The 17,425-nt window shown below is 41.6% G+C and overlaps 1 protein-coding gene across 4 annotated transcripts in view; it reads right to left on the bottom strand.

The window, feature by feature from the left end:
- The window catches only part of XYLT1 (xylosyltransferase 1), a 322,209-nt gene that overhangs the window by 135,989 nt on the left and 168,795 nt on the right, over positions 1 to 17,425 (bottom strand). The gene's annotated exons all lie outside the window — the stretch shown is intronic.

Below are 17,425 nucleotides of genomic sequence, written 5' to 3'. Positions count from 1 at the left end.
ATTGTAAATCAAAAACAGCTGAAGGGAGTTTCATCAAAAAATTAAATGTATATATATCAAGGACAGAGGGAAGTATCAACATTTTCAGCCTTAAAAGTAAATGTTTTAGAAAGTTGTGTGTGTGTGAAAACAAGATTATAAAAGAAATTGGTCTCCAACCTTGACTACACTGTTATAGTAAATAAAATGCTTTTTAATAGAAAAAAAAGTTTCAATTCTGAAGTAACTAATTCACATATATTGATTCAATACAATAAATAACCTTCTCAACTCTTTAGATGCTTAATGATATACTGCATAACCCACTCACGGGCTCCAATGGATTAGGATACCCGTTATGCCAGAAACACTATGGATTAATGAGATTATTCTTGAAAGATGTGGTCTTAATTTAAAAACCACATGGTTTGGAAAGAGTTAACATTACTCTGGAATAATAAAATACTGAATAAAAATCTACAATTACCGATACCCAGGCAATGTAATTATAGTATCCAATCCCAAAGGAATCTAGAGACCTTTTGCCATAGGCAGACTCTGAGTGCTAATATGAAACCCAATGTGTGTTCATTTTAATTACATATGTGCCTGCTGAGAACATATGATGGAGTCTAGAAAAGCTAATTCACTATCCGCATGACAACAGGAATTAATATTAAATCTTGCACCCCAAGTAAATTCTCTTGACTACCAATTATCATGCAAAGATAGTACAAATTGGAAATCTAGTAATCCCTTAGTATGAAAGTAAAACAGTAACAAATAATACTAAGTACAGTACATCTCTGAGGCATAGAGACACATCTCATCATTTATCCATGCTATTCCTTAGCACCAGTGAGACAATGGTGTGGCTCTGAATGCTGGCAGTTACTATGACAAATTACCAATTTTATTGGCATACTGAAACAATGCTCAGCTGGCCAAATTCTGATTTCATTTACACCAGGTAGAATTAATCCTCATTTACACTGTCATTACTTGAAGAAGCCCGCTGTATGCAAACATCAGTTTGCAAAAGTTTATACTTTAATTACTAATTCCTTTTAGCAAACATTTGAATAAGCAGTGGCTCAAAGTATACGGGTTTTTCTTTCTTTTACGGTTCTTCACCTTAAAACCTCTCCCCCTCAAGGATGTTACTGACTTTTCAGTTTGTTTCCTTTTCACTAGCCTATGATAGAATTTTCCATTGAATCCATTTCAAGAACCAATTTGTTGATACTCTTAACCATTCAACGTGGTGAGATGGTTTTTGCAAGAGGCACAATTAGATTGACTTTTAATTAAAAGATATATTCATGAATAATTCAGTATTTTATAAAGACACTGCCCCATCTGTGGACAGTCAGAAGATCCTTAGAGTAGATGCACGTTGATGAGCTAACCCTGGGGATATCAGAGACTTAAAAAAAAGTCTTGAGACACGCATAGGCCTTGCCAATCCCCGTTACCGTCTCTTTTTTGTTGCTGCACTGATGCATTACTAATGAATAACTGCCTACCCCTCCCAACAGAGCATTTTAAATAACCGTTACATTTCTTTATAGGCGATTATGAATTGTAAAAGTGTGTTTCCATGTTCAACGCAATAAACAAGTCCAGGTAGGGTGTCTTAGCTGCAGCAGTAACTGTTCTTTGAAGCCTGAAGTTCTAGGGATGTTAAAGTGCCTACTGAGTCAAATTATGCAATCTCCAATCCATCTTAATCCAGTTAATTTGAAGAAACACAAGACTTTCTGCATTTCTCCTTTGTGTAGTTAAAACACAAGATGATATTTCAGAGAAGCTGCACTGTCAGTTGTGGGGCCTGGTTTAACCCTACACAGGTGTACCCTAGCTGAGAATCTGGCACCTAAAATTCTCAGCCAAAATAATGAATGGAGATGTTAACGCTCAGTTATTTCCGCTGAGGGGTCTATGTGCCCAGCTGAATCACTCAACGCTCACCCAAGTTTGATGGCAGGTATGCACGCCCTACCTAATTTTGGATTGGTAATATAACCTAAAGATCAAGCAAGTTCTGACTGTGAAAATGTTGTGCCACTCTAGTTATCTGATTATTTTAGATGTAAGTAGGTTCTTCTCTTCTGGAAGATCAAAACTTATTTGGAGATTCTGTTTCACTATCTGGTCCTTCTTCCCATCTATGCCTCAGAAAATAAATGTTATAATATTCAAAGAGAATTCCACATTAAAGTTTAAGAGATTCTCTTCACCCTCCTAAATGTCCTTATTTTAAGGTAAGATCTGAATCTTTTCATGGACAGTAAATCAGAAGGGAAAATGCACTTTCCACTTACCAGACAGTCTTGCTAAATATGTGCATAGTATCGTAGGAATGTACTTCCTCCATTTTCCCATGCAGGGCGGAGGGGCAGCCCAGGGAGAGCGCCCTGGGAGGGCGGCGTCCCGTCTTCCCGTTGAGCTCCCGACCTCATGCTGGCGGCCGGTCCGCGCAGGTCCGCTCGGCTGTGGACCTGCGGCAGGCGCAGGCGCGGGCTCACGGAGCCAAATGCGCCCCCCCCAGAAAGCCGGAGCGCGGGAAGAGGACCCGCGCGGGACTGGGGAGGCGGGGCCAGCGCTCCGCGCGCTGGGGGGGGGCCTACTTTGTAGAGCCGCCCCTGTTCCCATGGGTCACTTGTCAAAACAGTGCACTTCATTCTCTTAATACCAGGTTAGTACACATCCTAACTGACCCTGAATCTTCACCAGGTTTAGTTACTGCCTGAAGCAGGATTTTCTTTTTCCTTGACTGAGTATGTTGGATTTCTCTTTGGCATGATTAAATCAGCATATAGACACCAGAAGAGTTCCTTCAGCCTGCTTGCTGATTCTATCCTATATCCTGATATAACCAATCTCTGCCTCTGCTATAGAAGAGGATGTTTTTCATTATATACTGTATCCTGTACAGTGAAATTCAAAGTCTGCAGGTCTGCTGTGAGGCACACGTGAGAGTCTCTCTAAATCAGATAAAATCTGTGGGTGGAATCTGTAAGGGACAATGAGACTATATTGAGGGCTTAAGTGGTGCCCAGGCTTTGTGCTGGCTCTCTGCACAGGGGTGAATTTTACACAGTCACTTCCATAAGGGAAAACATAGGCTGCTACTGTTGCACCTTCATCCTGGCTCCTGTGGGACTTATAGTCCATGGATTCTCCATTTGTTTTCCACATTCTGAGCCACAGAAAGGTGGTCTTAGGAATCGGAGGGTATGGTTCATGAATTTTAGCACGTACAGTACTCAGCAAAATACCTGTGGCCCTTACATGCCTTCTGGGATGAACAACCTATGCAGAGATCTTTGTAGGGATTGTGTTACCTTCGAACAGCCAGGCTATGAACGTAAAATAACACTGCTTTATTCAGCCATGGTGTTCATTTTTACCCACAGAGAGGTCACACACGCAGACAGCCAGAATTTGCTCCCAACCTTCAAACCAATGCAGAGCTTTACCTTTCCTTCTAGTATTTATCTCCGTCTCCTGATCTTTATCCCTCTGGTTTATGGCTCAGTCCCCTTACGGGGATGCCCAGTAAGTAATCTAATAAATGTAGAATAATATCTTTTCCACTTTAAAATATTAAGATGAATCATTATTCCCTCTGATATGTTTTACCCTATCTATCGGTTTGAATTGCAGAACCTCTTCTGTGTGTTTGAAGATTTAACATCGATTTAATGCCAACTTAGAGGCTTCTAAAAGTTTAGAAGAATGTATTAGATTAATAATTTAAACTTTAAAGGATATACCAAGGCAGACATTATTGCAACCTTCTACTAATCAATCACCATTTTCCATGTTTATCCCATATCCAATTTTCAACCCCAGGGTTTCTACACATCAAATTGCCTCAGATGTATTCTACAAATCACTGAAATTACTTTATCATTGTATACATTTCATAGCCATTAAAATAGTCTCATATCAGAATAGCTGGCATTGTGTTAAATATTGGATTCAATTCCACAGGGTAATAAATTGTGACCTAAATCCAATCTCTCATGGGTAGCTGATAGATAATGAAAAAATACTGCTTTGTCATTTTACCCAAAGGAAATTTACCATGGGAACCAAATACAGTACACAGCAGTCATAGAAATGCAACCAGGCCTAGCCATTCTGAGGCAAAGGAAATGGATTTGTTTTGGTGCTTAAATACCAGACAAATTAATAGTTACAGAATCAAGATGGAAAGTTATTACTGTGCTTTACCACAGCGGTTCTCAAGTCAGGGCCCCTTGGGAAGCCACAAGCTCTTTTAGGAGGGCTGTGGAGCCCTGGTCTCTGAAGGGCTGAAGATCCAAGCCCCAGCATCCCCCATGGGGCTGAATCCCAGAGCCCCGGTGCCCCCATGAGGCTGAAGCTGGGAGCCATGGGGCTGAAACCCAGAGCCCTGGCGCCCCGTACGGGGCTGAAACCCTGAGCCCTGGCGCCACCCATGGGGCTGAAGCTGGGAGCCACGGGGCTGAATCCCAGAGCTTTGAGCCCTGAGGCTCTCCAGACTGGAGAAGCTCTGAGTCCATGGACAGAGTTTGGAGATATGAGAGTGCTGCACCCCAAAATTGCAGTTCCTTACCCAGAACCAGGCAGTCCTGGGGACAGTTACACACACACACACCCCTCTGCCTCCTGTCCCCCATCCTCCCAAAACAGAAGTCAAACTATGCTTATACCCACGGGGTCCCCCCACAGAGCCCTGAACCTCCCCCACTGGGCCCTGGAGTTTTTATAGCATTAGGGGGTAGGGGGCTCAGAAAGAAAAAGGCTGAGAACCCCTGCGTTACCAGGTCTCAAATGCAAAATTAAGTACGGTAAGTAAAAACCTGGATATTTCATAAACATACACACAAGTCTCGGCTGCGACTAGCAGGTCAGTTCATGTAACAGGTCAAAGCTGCTGAATTTTACAGATGTAATTGGGATAATATACAGTAGAAAACTGACACACTAAGTTCACATGCGCGCACCCTGCTTCAGCCTAAAGCTAAAGAATCCACAACAGCGATCTGCTAATAAATTAACAGCAGCAGGCACAATACGTCAGTCTTTCACTTTATAGAACTCATGCTCTCTAGCCTACCATCATTCTCTCCACAAGACATTAAGCTTTTTATGGTGGTAGAATTCCATATGTTCCCCTTCAGAAACATTACATATCTTCAGAGACAGAATTATCACCTTATTTCTTCAAAAAACTGTTCTCTCATGCTGAGATTTCAACCTCCTGTAAAAGACTGAAAGCGCCAAAAAACAGTCAAAACAAAACTGTAAACTTTTGTCAAGCTTACGATAAGCGTGTCCTGAAACTGATTTAAAAAAAGATCAAAAGAGAAGTGCTGCCTAGCTATTCTATGGAGCTTCTGTGTATAAATCATTACAAAGGAGGAAAACGAGGCACACAGAGGTGAAGTAACTTGCTGAAGATCACCTAACAGACCAGCGGCAGCTCCAGGGACAGAACCCAAGTTTCCTAATTCCCAGCCCAGTGCCCTATTAGTTTTTACGATGCAACAGAAAGAACCACATCCTGCCATCACTCTTGATTCCAGAACTTCCTATTGATTTCTGTGAGGTATGGCAGGAGCTGGTCCAATACATATATTTTAAAAATAAATTCTCTGAATATAGTCAACGTACAAAAATGTTTTATTTTCCCAAATAAGATTTCTGCCTGAACCAGCAATGCGTATAATATTCTCAGCCCTGTCTGGTCTATGCTGAAACCCCCAACTCAATTCGTTCCTGTCTTATCCAAAGTTTTACAGCCTATAGCAGGGATCGGCAACCTTTCAGAAGCGGTGTGCCGAGTCTTCATTTATTCACTTTAATTTAAGCTTTCGCGTGCCAGTAATACATTTTAACGTTTTTTAGAAGGTCTCACTCTACAAGTCTATATATTATATAACTAAACTATTGTCGTATGTAAAGTAAACAAGGTTTTCAAAATGTTTAAGAAGCTTCATTTAATATTAAATTAAAATGCAGATCTTACGGCACCGGCCCGCTGCCGGCCTGGGCCAGCAGCGGGCTGAGCGGGGCCTGCGTCTGGGACCCCGGCTGGCAAGGGGCTGGCAGCCAGAACCCCAGACCAGCAGCAGGCTGAGTGGAACCAGTGGCCAGGACCCCAGACTGGCAGTGGGCTGAACGGCTCAGCCCACTGCCAGTCTGGGGTTCCATCCGCTGGCTCCTGCCAGCTGGGGTCCCAGCCCTGCCCACATAGAGTGGGTACCTACCTACTCCCTGGTTTTAGCCCATTCTCTGATGTGGGGGAGCTGGGTATGTGTGGGGGTGCCGGAGTCAGGGCAGGGGCTTGGGGGGTTCAGGAGTCAGGGCATGGGGCTGGGGGTGTGGGCTGGAGGGGATATGCCCTAATTCCACCCTCCTTCCCCAAGGCCCCATCCCCACCTCTTCTCCAGAGCAGCAAGCACGTTGTGGCTGCGGTTCCAGCTCCGCTTATCCCCCTCCCTCTCCAGGGCCATCAGCTGTTCAGCCACAGGGAGGGAGAGGAGGAGGGGCAGGAACCCAGCACGCTGGGGGAAGAGGCAGGGGAGGAGGGAGCTTGGTTGCGGGTGGAGGCTGCCCTGCAGCAGCAGCTGGCAGGACCACGCTTCTGCCCCCTGCCCCCGCAGGAGAGAGCGGTGGGCGGGAGGCGGAGAAGAGCACGCTGGGCCAGGCAGGATTTTTAATGGCACACTGCTGCCTGCCGGGGTCCCGGCCGCCGGCCCCGGCCAGCCTGCTGCTGGCCTGGGTTTGGCAGCAGGCTGAGTGGGGCCGGCAGCTGGGACCCTGGCAGGCAGCAGCGTGCCATTAAAAATCGGCATGCGTGCCATAGGTTGCCCACCCCTGGCCTATAGTAATAATAGGCTATAAAAGAAAAACACAAGGAAGATACTCTTTCCAACTCTGGCAAGGGCATCCAAACACCACGGTAAACAAAACAACAACAAATAAAAGGTGTGGACCTTGGTGCTGATCCCAGCCAGGCTGCATTCTCTTGGGGGCAACAAATGGTGCTATAGCTAACTGGATTTAGGAGCTCTAATAAGCGGATAACTTCTAATAGTTTCCTCTTCGGAAGGCAGAGCAATATTGATGCCTCTGATACTTGAAGCCTGCTGCTAGGACGTCTCTGGAACTTGGTGTAAATTACTGGCTCATTTGTCTTTCATTGCTGTGTTGATGACATGATTTCAGAATCAGTGAAGTGCCAGGAAAGCTATTCCTGGGCCCAAAATACTGGTAGGTGTGCTTTGCCTAGGATTGTATTTTTCCACTGAGTGGTGCCACAAGAATGCTTCAAGCCCTGGATACTGACATTAGTCTCAATTTCCATTCATTCCTGTGTGACCAGAACATCCTTCTTAGTTTCCTCTGGTATGTTCTTAAGTTAAAATAGTGAATGCCTGATTCTTATGGAGATTGTAAGGTTTACTTGAAAATCCTAGGGACAAGTAAAACCAATTCACTAAGTGCCCAATTCAAGTCTCACCAACCTCAGTGGGGGATGTCCCGTTGTCTCCAATAGGAGTTAGACAGATTAGGCACTTAACAGATGATTCACTAAGGTTGAGATATTCCCAGGAGCCTAAGGGAGTTGGGTGCCTAACTCACTTAGGCTATTAGAAAAACCCCAGTACAAAAAAGTGAAAATAAGCTATTATGTAAGCTGGCCTCATGGATAAAGTCTATACTAGAGATCACGAGTTGGTAAACCTATCCTCAGAGAGTGAAGCTTTGGCTTTTGAGCAGTCAAAGGTTCTGCACCAAAAGAGATACGAAATCCCTTGTCCTGATATTAGCTTCCTACCAGGCATAAAACACTAGCCGATATTAACCCTCAAATGAAAGGCCCAGTACTAGAAATATTCTTCTATCACAATCTGAAATTTTAGACCCTGAAGCACTCTCAGCACAAACAAAAATTGGAGTTATTCTGAGCTGCTGTTTAAAGATTGACTGTTCAGTAATAAGGCTTATAACTCACTTCAAAAAAGTGAGGCTTTTTTTGAAGGACAAATCTTCACATAAATATGGAAAATAAGTATTGGCCAGATACTTAGCTAACGTAGACTAACATAGCTTCACTGAAGTCAAAAGAGCTATGCCAATTTACATCAGCTGAGGATCTGGTCCATTTTGTTTATATACTTCACAGTAGTCTTGGTTTTGCCTCCAACTCCTAGCAGAAAAGAGTAAAATCATAAAATGCACACTGACCCAATACAATTTACTTTCCTCTCTCTTCTGCAATTTGGCAAACATCCAGTGCATTGTTGTTGTTGTACAATTTCTGTTCCTAGTTAATATCACTAGTTGCCCCTCCAGTAATTCAAGAATGAATTCACATTTGTGAAGCAGCCAACTGAGCCAAGACATTAGCTAGTGTGCTTTCTCTGTCTAGTTTGTTTCTTTATAAAGAATTATTCCTTGCCAAACTGTTGGTAAACAATCAAAGAGCAAAACTTTCTTTCCTGGGGATATAAAGGGATATGAGGTCAGATTTTACAAAGGTAATTAGGGGCCTAAAGAGGAAGGGCTGGGCCTAATGGAATTTTCAGAAGTGCCTAAGCAGCTTGAAATCAATGGGAGTTAGGTGCCTAGCTCACCTAGGCACTTTGAAAGTCCCACTGGGGGTCTATCTGCATCTTTAAACACCTAAATATCTTTGAAACTCTGGCCCATTGTAAAAACTATAATGGGTAAAACAAGATCTTAGTAAACTTTTCTTTTAACTTTCCTTCCTCTCCATGCTATTTGGAGGGGAAAAACCTGTCCTTCCCTGCTATTCTATTTGGTAAATTAAAAGACAAAATGACTCACAGCCCAAAAGTAGACAGTGCATGTGGAAATGTATGGTTCTATTTAGTCAGATTAATGTCAATCTCAATAATATTATGCTGCTCATTCTCTCTCTCTCTCTCTCTCTCTCTCTCTCTCACACACACACACACACACACACTTACTTTCAATCTAAATGTAGTATGATTTAAAATATTCTTCTGTACCATAATATCCCTTGGATGGATGGAAACCATTTCCAATTAAGAAAAACAGATGAGTAATAACAGAGCTGAAATCTAGTCACAAACAAGGGTGTATCGTCATTTGATAACCGTACTCTTACCAGTTTTTATCAGCTATGCAAATGAACCCGGAGTAGAACAAAACACCTCATGGTTCCTTGGGATGTGAAATGCTCTAGAAAAGCGCATGCACTATACAACAAAAAGAACAATGCAGGTGATTATATTCTAGTTACATAAAGATAAGCCTTCAACTGCAGCCCACTAATACAATTAGGAAGATCTGTAGAAAAAAGCAGCACTGTGATAGCCAGGCTCTTTGATACTGCACTGTGGTAAAACCAATGTCTCTTAAGAACAGTTAGTTTGAAGGCTAATTGATCATAATAATGAAAATTGTATTCTGGTGTACTTCAGAGTGAGGAGGATTGTGACACTTTCTCTACATGTAAGCTTCTCCCTACAGCTGATCCGTGGAATACATGTATTGCAGAGCAGATCATTCACTTGCCATCTTGAAAATCTAAAGAGAGATTGTTTGGGGGTCAGAGGATAGTTGTACTCAGAATTCAATGTAAGGAGCTTTTCAAACTCCCAAGAGCTGGTGCATAAATCCAGCAGCGAGGTGGATGTCAGAGATGGGCAGAGAGGATTCTCCCTACCACATTGGTTCACAATGGCCATCTGTTAGTGAATACAAGGAGATCGAGACTTTGGTTTTAACATTTAAAGCTTTTCATAACACTGAGCTCCTGGCATCCTCTAAATGTACCTACTCTTTTGCCTTTTTAGATTATTTGGCATGAGTCTTTAGAAGGCAGAAGAGATAATCTTTATATGTTTGCAGCCCAAGCTTTGAGGAAGATTGTGCGGTTAGCCCAACCTTTCAGAAGTGGTGTGCCAAGTCTTCATTTATTCATTCTGATTTAAGGTTCCGGATGCCAGTAATACATTTTAACATTTTTAGAAGGTCTCTTTCTGTAAGTCTATAATATATAACTAAACTATTGTTGTATGTAAAGTAAATAAAGTTTTTAAAATGTTTAAGAAGCTTCATTTAAAATTAAATTAAAATGCAGAGCCCCCCAGACCGGTGGCCAGGACCTGGGCAGTGTGAGTGCCACTGAAAATCAGCTCGCGTGCCGCCTTCGGCACACGTGCCATAGGTTGCCTACCCCTGGGATAGCCATTTGGAGAACTTTTTATTTCAGGGTGCCTAGTGCGTTATCCCTATGAAAAAATCCTCTGTAATTTAATAGGGTATCAATAGAAATGACTTTAAACAAGCCATAAGATTTAACTTAATAGAAAATGATATACCGTATTCCTGCAATAAAATTCCATTAGCTGGTTTCAATTCTATAGAAAGGATACAATTCTCTATTAAATTCTATTGGATTTCACTGTAAGAGATGGAACAGCACTGATGGATAAGTACCCAATAAATAAAATGTGTTATGATGATCTGGCTTCAGCAAGTACCATGCGTAATAAGGGAGTGACACTTCTGCCTGCATCCTTGATGAGTGAATGAGGGGTTAAATCCTGTCTTTATTGAACTCAATGGGACTTTTGGCATTGACTTCTCTAGGGCCAGGATTTCACCATAATCTTGCCAGAAATAAAGTGTTTGTAAATCTGTATGTAGTGCACTTCAGAGCTTATTGTGTACGTCCATTTGTCCACAAAGCTTCCTGGCATTAACAGAAGACAGATGTTGGGCCTTATTCTGCTCTTGCTTACGCTGGTATAAATCAGGAGTCATTCTTTTGATATCATTGGATGGCTGATCAATGGCATTTCATGGATGCTAAAACTGTATGAGAGGAGAATCAAGCCCTATTCACTTTTAACAAGCCCTCAAACTATCATCAAACGATGAGTGTTTGTTCATCAGACTAAATTTATATTGAGTAACTATAACATCTTTTTCATGGCTGCTGAGCTACAGACTTCTTGTCACTCTCTTTTTCTATAGAAGTCACGATTACTTGAAGAAGAAGAAGAAAAAGAGTCTGCTGTGTTAAAAGTATATTCTATTTAAGAAATATTCACTTGCAATTGAAATGGCCAAATTATGGAGTCTTAAAATGGCATTAATTTCTTTTAACACTGGCTTCATGCCTAGGGTGTTGGCATTTTAATTGAGACAAGTTCCCCAAACCTTTTCTTTCTCATTTCCAAGTGAAGCAATTACAAAACAAACAAACACTTGCCCCATAAAGGCCAGGGAGTCCTAAAATAATCATTCAGTTTCTAAAAAACACTTTTTGGGAGGAGGGCTAGGTTGTTTAGATTCTCCGTAACTATATATTCCAAATATTGTGGGTGTTTGGTTTCTTCTACAATAGGGCAGTCTGGATTTGGACAATCTGCATGAAAAGTGTCTGGTTCCTGAAGCCACAACAAATGAAAAACCTTGTCCCCTGCAATTCAAAAAGTTAATCTCTTTTTAGGAAGAGATGTCAAAGTTTACATATTTTAAGGCTTTATTTTGCCATCACTTTTAAACAAATACTGCCCAATTCTGTTTAAGCAAAAACAGAGTTTGTTTACAGTATATCCCCTGGTTCTGTACAACTACTGATATCTTCTGGGAGGGCACCCTCTTAAAGCCAGTTGGAAAAGTCAGACAACATTCTTCAATACACTACAGGGCTGGAAACCTAGAAAAACCCTTTACAGCTGGCTGGCATGCCTGCCATCATCTCTTTATTGTGCCTCAGTGGTAGAAGCTTTGAGCAGAGACGGCAGATAACTGATCACAGAGCTCTCCCTTCCACCCAAATTTTTGTTTAGCCAATGGTTTTACATTTGGATAAATCACATTGCACTGTATATAGACTATTAAGGAATTTATGTCTTCAGAATGATAGATGCACAACAGATTTTAAAGTATGGACTCCGTCAAACTGAATCCTGGAAACATACTGCTTCTTCACAACTCAAGAAAAAAAAATCAGAATTTATAGAGGGCCAGCAGTGAGCAGTTTTCCACTTTATTCATTTATTTGTCTAACCTGAGGGTCTCATCAGGTCAGGAAGACAGAGAGACAGGCTTGATCGGCCCAGAACAAAAATAGCACAGTTCAGTCCCTTCTATTTTGCTTTGGAGATTTCACCAGTGACATCGATGTAATAAATATAGTCAGACTGAAAAAATATTTTGTGTCAATGTGTGCATATGTGTATCTTTCCTTCTGCTTGGCAGCCTTTCCCCCAAATCTGCCCAGCTCTTGCCTTCACATCACACCGACAATTTATTGTAGTTATGACTGACTTTTCTCTGTCTACACGTGCATTTCAATATCACACAGAGGCATTAAGCACTCTTCTTTTCTCGTCGTGTCTTCTGTACGCAGTAATTCTTACCAAAGCTTTCAGTAAGCTACCCCCACCCCTCTGCTTTCATTTCAGAAGGTTTATTCCTGGAACATATTTGGTCATTACTCTCCTTCTACATTTACTACCACCCCTCCCATTTCAAGGCGTATATGAAGTTGACATTTTACTACAAGATTCTGAGTGGCTGAAAGTTTCAAGCCTATTTCCATCCTCCGCTTTTGTTGCTAGAAATGTATTTTGCTTGTTCTTAGCATTTCCTTAAAAGTGATAATTTTTGAAAATCTATTTCCTGGTGCTTGATGACACAGCACTTCAAGCCAAAACTTCCATGCCACCTAAAACTTTAAAATCATCATTCAGTTGGACTGGGGGAAGGGCGCTGTTGTTTAGTGGCGAAGGAGGTTTGACAATTGCTCTCCCGGAATGTGAACATGGCCCTGCCTCCTAAACTTGCCAACGTCCTGTGAGCTGCATGTACTGCAGAACAGCCGAAGGAGGAAAGGGCCATCTATACAGAGGCCGTGTACCCCTACACTGATTCCCAGCACCAGGGTCTCCCAGGGCCTACAAATCCCATACTACCATTGGTTGGCCAGTTACAGCTGCCCTAACCCCCTTTCACAGGTGTTTTCCTTAAGGGAAAGGGGAAACCCACACAAGATAGTGCCGACATGATCAACATTTGGGTAGGGCAGTATTTTTTCTGGTGTTTTGGGATGAGACTCACAATTCTATCTTGCCACAAGCTGACTTTCTTCAGATCTGCCGAGTTCTAAATGCCCAGGTCTCTCAGCGGTGCTGCTGAAATCTCTCAGGACGGCCAACAAGAAGATGCAGAGACAAAATTGCCCCATTCTGCAAGCTGAGAGAACTCTTATCTCCCTTCCCCTCTGCAAGAGGCCTTTAAATCCTGATCCTATAAAGAATATTTACATGGCTATATTCTTCTTCCATCATACAGAGGGATAGATGGGTTTTAATGGATTTGCTTTATCATACCTAGTACCTATCCCATGGGGTCTGATTCTTCTCCACTGACCCCAGATTTACACTGGTGCCACACCACTGACCTCACTAGAGTAGCACCTTATTCCTACTGATGTAAGGAAAAGAGACTCAGACCCTTTATATTTTCATAAATTCATTTAGCATAAAATACAAGTGCTGCTGTTTGAAGTCGAAACCAAAACTACCCTTCATAATGAAGGAAACACTGGCATAATGGTTTCCAGAGCTGAACACAATCTCCATATGTGGTGTAATTACATCTTTAGCTTTCTACAGAGGAATAGTTTATAGCTTAAATGCTATTAATTGTAAGCAGTGTTGTTCCACAGGATGTTGTTCATTGATAACTACTCAATTAAGGTTATTTTGCAATTAGTCTATTCACAGTAAATTTATTGCAACAGGAGTCATCTGTGGAGCAGCAAATTAAGTTTTGTTGGGTCTGCATATGCACCAGCTCTTCAATGCCAGTCTCAAAGAGCTTATACTCATCATAGTATTTTTGCCATGTTGGCGAATAGCTTTAAGGCGTGAAGAGAAGTCTCAGCAGTGACTGTGGCTTGCAATGGCTAAACCAAAAGAAACAGAGATAGATCCAATAATCTTTATGGAATTGGTCCCACACACTTTAAATTTTGGATCAAACCAAATGAGTCAAAAAGCACACTGTGAAAATTCTGAAAACTAAACAAAGCTGTCTCTTCAGCTGTCAATATACATGTATAACCTAAGGATAACTATTTAGTATTTCAACAGAATCCTTTTTATGGTCAAAGCGTCAAATTCTAGCTAAGCTACCTATGTCCTGCTTAGCTACATTTCCCCTCCAGTTTAAATTGTGTATGAAATTCTCTTTCACTTCCTGTCCACAGTTGTGTAGTCTTGCTCATACATTGTTGAACCGCTGCTGTATTCCACCCCAGAAGTGGCTGAATTTTAGGGGCAAGTGAAGTGATCATGATGTAGCCTACCTCTTTCTATATAGCACTTTGAAGTCCTCGGACAAAAGGCATTATAGAAGCACAAACTGTTATTATACCTGTACATTACTCAACAGAAAGAGCTCCATTAATCTACGGTACGTGGTCTGAATGTCTTAGACAAAGCTTGAGAGCATGATGAGATCTCAGTTACTCTTGTGCACTGGAATATTTTATTCCTTAGCAGCTTCTCAAAAATCAAAATGTTTCATTTCTGTGTGACAGAGCAGCAGCATCAGTAGAAACATGTGAGAAAACACCCTGATCTGGGAAGAACTCCCTCAGTGCTGTATGACACAGAAAAAGGTCAGTTTGATTTTTTTTCTATTTTATTTATGAGCCAGGTTGCCCTAGGGCTGAAGGTAGAAGAAAACCTGTTCTGACTTATAAACTGAGCAAAGATGACATAGGAGCCAAAGGGAAATAAACCAACTTCGCTCCGGGCTCTCCATTCTTAATAGGGGCTTTTCTTTAATCAAAAGTGCATGTTGAAAAAAATCCTAAAGGAAACTGGAAACATATTATGCGTCCATCCGAACTCAAGCACCAAAGACCTGGATCAAGGAGTACTAATTTTCAGCCACAAAGGACCACAGGTAGATTTGAGACCCACGTGGGAGTCTGATGATCTGGACCAGAGAAGAAATGGTTTAGATACCATGTGACAACACTCCTTTGCTCATGACTCAGAGTTGGTGTCAGTCATGCAGGGAGTGGTCTGCCATCTATCCAGCAAACTTTCACATTGACACTCTGGTCTCTAGCAATCAGAGATTTAAAATACTGCGAGCTACATGGTAAGTGTGAAAAGTAGATCAGAGAGAAAAAAAGAAAGAAAAAAAAAGAAAAAAAAAAGAATTTTTTTTCTCTCTATTAATCTATTTATTTTATAGTGCCCACAACTGCATTATCTGTGGAAGGATTTAGATAGATTGATTAGATTTTATTTTTTAATTATTGGTATTAATTGATTGATACATACATATTTCAACAAATAATAAAAAAAAAAAAAAAAATAAAAAATAAATAAAATCAAAAAAAACATGAAAAATGCTGCTTGAGAACTTCTTAGAGTCAAAATCCAGGGATTCAGACTTTCAAATTTCAACTTCAACAATTACAAAAAAAAAAAATAATGAAAATCTTGCAGATTTGTGGATTTATATATATTTTATTGTATATTTTGACATGTGATGTTGACAGTGTGTGTGGTTTTTAATGTTTTTACTTTTTTTGACTTCAATGCCTATTTTCATTCAGTAATTTTTATTGACCCTTTTTAATTTTCCTTTCTCACAAAAATAATTATCAACAAAAGGAAAAATTATAAACAAAACAAAAACAATAAAAAAAAAAAAAAAAAAAAAAAAAAAAAAAAAAATTAATTAATATAATATAAATATATATCTTATGGAAAAAATTAAAAAAATTGAATCCTAAAAATTGAATTATTCTGACAAGAGATAAACAGATAAATCACAGCTGCCAAGTGAAGCCAATTCTTCTCTTTTCTTCTCTCTCCCTTGCTCTTGGGGTCGGGTAGGGAGTCTCTACAATACAGATTATACACTACTCTACACTTTACTTTTTACAGTACTCATGTCACTCAGGAGTGTGAAAAAGAACACCCTGAGCAACATAAGTTACACAGACAGAAGCACCAGTGTGGACAGTTGCTTGTTTTTGGGTGGGGGAGAAGCTTCTGATATAGCTATATCGCTCGGCGGTGTGGGTCTGCCATGGCATCAATCAAGTGCACACAAGCGATCTTACAGTGGCGCAGCTACATCAGTACAGCTGTGCCGCTGTAAGCTCTCTAGTAGAGACATGGCCTAAATCAGACTAGCTTTGTCAAAGAGGAGAGATTTGCAGTGTGCAATCTCTCAGTCTGGCCTCCTCTACAAACTTGTTCCATAGCCAGGAGTTCTCTCTCCCCAACTTTCACTGGCTTCATCCAGGCTTTCAGTGTGCTGTCTTGGAGAAGAGCAGCTTGTCTACGTGGGTTACGGATGGAGGTACACTCAGGGAAGATCGCCAAAAATCGATATAAGATACGCGAAGTAGAAGAAGGAAAAACGATATCGAGTTACCGATAACTTACCGCGCGCTACGCTCGATCGGGCTCGATGTCTCCGCTCCTCCATGTGTCGCGCGCCACCGCGGTCCGGGGCGAGTTACGGAATCGATAGCGTTCGTTCGTCGATATATATATCGTCTAGATGAGGACCGATATATCGATCTCCGAAATCGTCGCCCCCGCCCGATACGGCGGGTAGTGTAGACGTAGCCCCAGTGACAAAGCTGAGCCCTGACCCAGCCATGGTTTTGATAACCAGAAACGACACCTTGAACAACTAATGTAAGTGGGCTGATAGCCTGCGGTGGCACACAGCACAGAGGTCTGAGTGGCCACAGTGAGGAGGCAGGCTACTCCATCTTGCACAAACTGCAGCTCTGCGTGTTTCCCCTACTGAAGAGTAAACTAAACTGTCATGCTAGTTCCATCAAAAAGACAATTTTCCTGGTTACCAAAACGGCAATTTTCCCGCTTCCCTTTTGTAATCAATACAGTGCTAGATTTGCCCATTTATCCATGTCACCCCTTGCATCTTCATCCATCTTTCCAGACTTCACCCGCTACACTTCCACCCTCTCCTCCTTCAAGTTCCTTTTCAAAACATACACTTCGAAACCAAAGTGGTGTGCCCCTCAAGCTGCCTGCTACGCTGACCTCCACAACAGCATAATATTATAGTTGAAGCCTCTGACATTCCCCCTCCTTCCCCCCCGGTTTGTCGTCATTCCTTGTACTCCTTGAGCGAGGGACACAATCTATTTGTAAAGAACTACGCACACTAACAGTGCTAAACAATTCAGGTGACATGTAAAGTCTCATATTCTATTTTGCTGCTTCAATCATACTCTTAGTAAACGTACACAGCTGGAAAAGGAGCTTCTCTCTTCCGGTTCTCATGGAGCGAACACACTCGTTTCAGAGAAGTAGCAACGAATGACACTGTCAGTTTAAACAGTCCTTTCCATAATCCATTTGAGTTTCTA

Source organism: Mauremys reevesii, linkage group 10 (genome assembly GCF_016161935.1).
Source record: "Mauremys reevesii isolate NIE-2019 linkage group 10, ASM1616193v1, whole genome shotgun sequence".
Classification (NCBI taxonomy): domain Eukaryota; kingdom Metazoa; phylum Chordata; order Testudines; family Geoemydidae; genus Mauremys; species Mauremys reevesii.
Note: the sequence above shows the minus strand (reverse complement) of the source record. Positions and strands in the feature narration are given on the sequence as shown.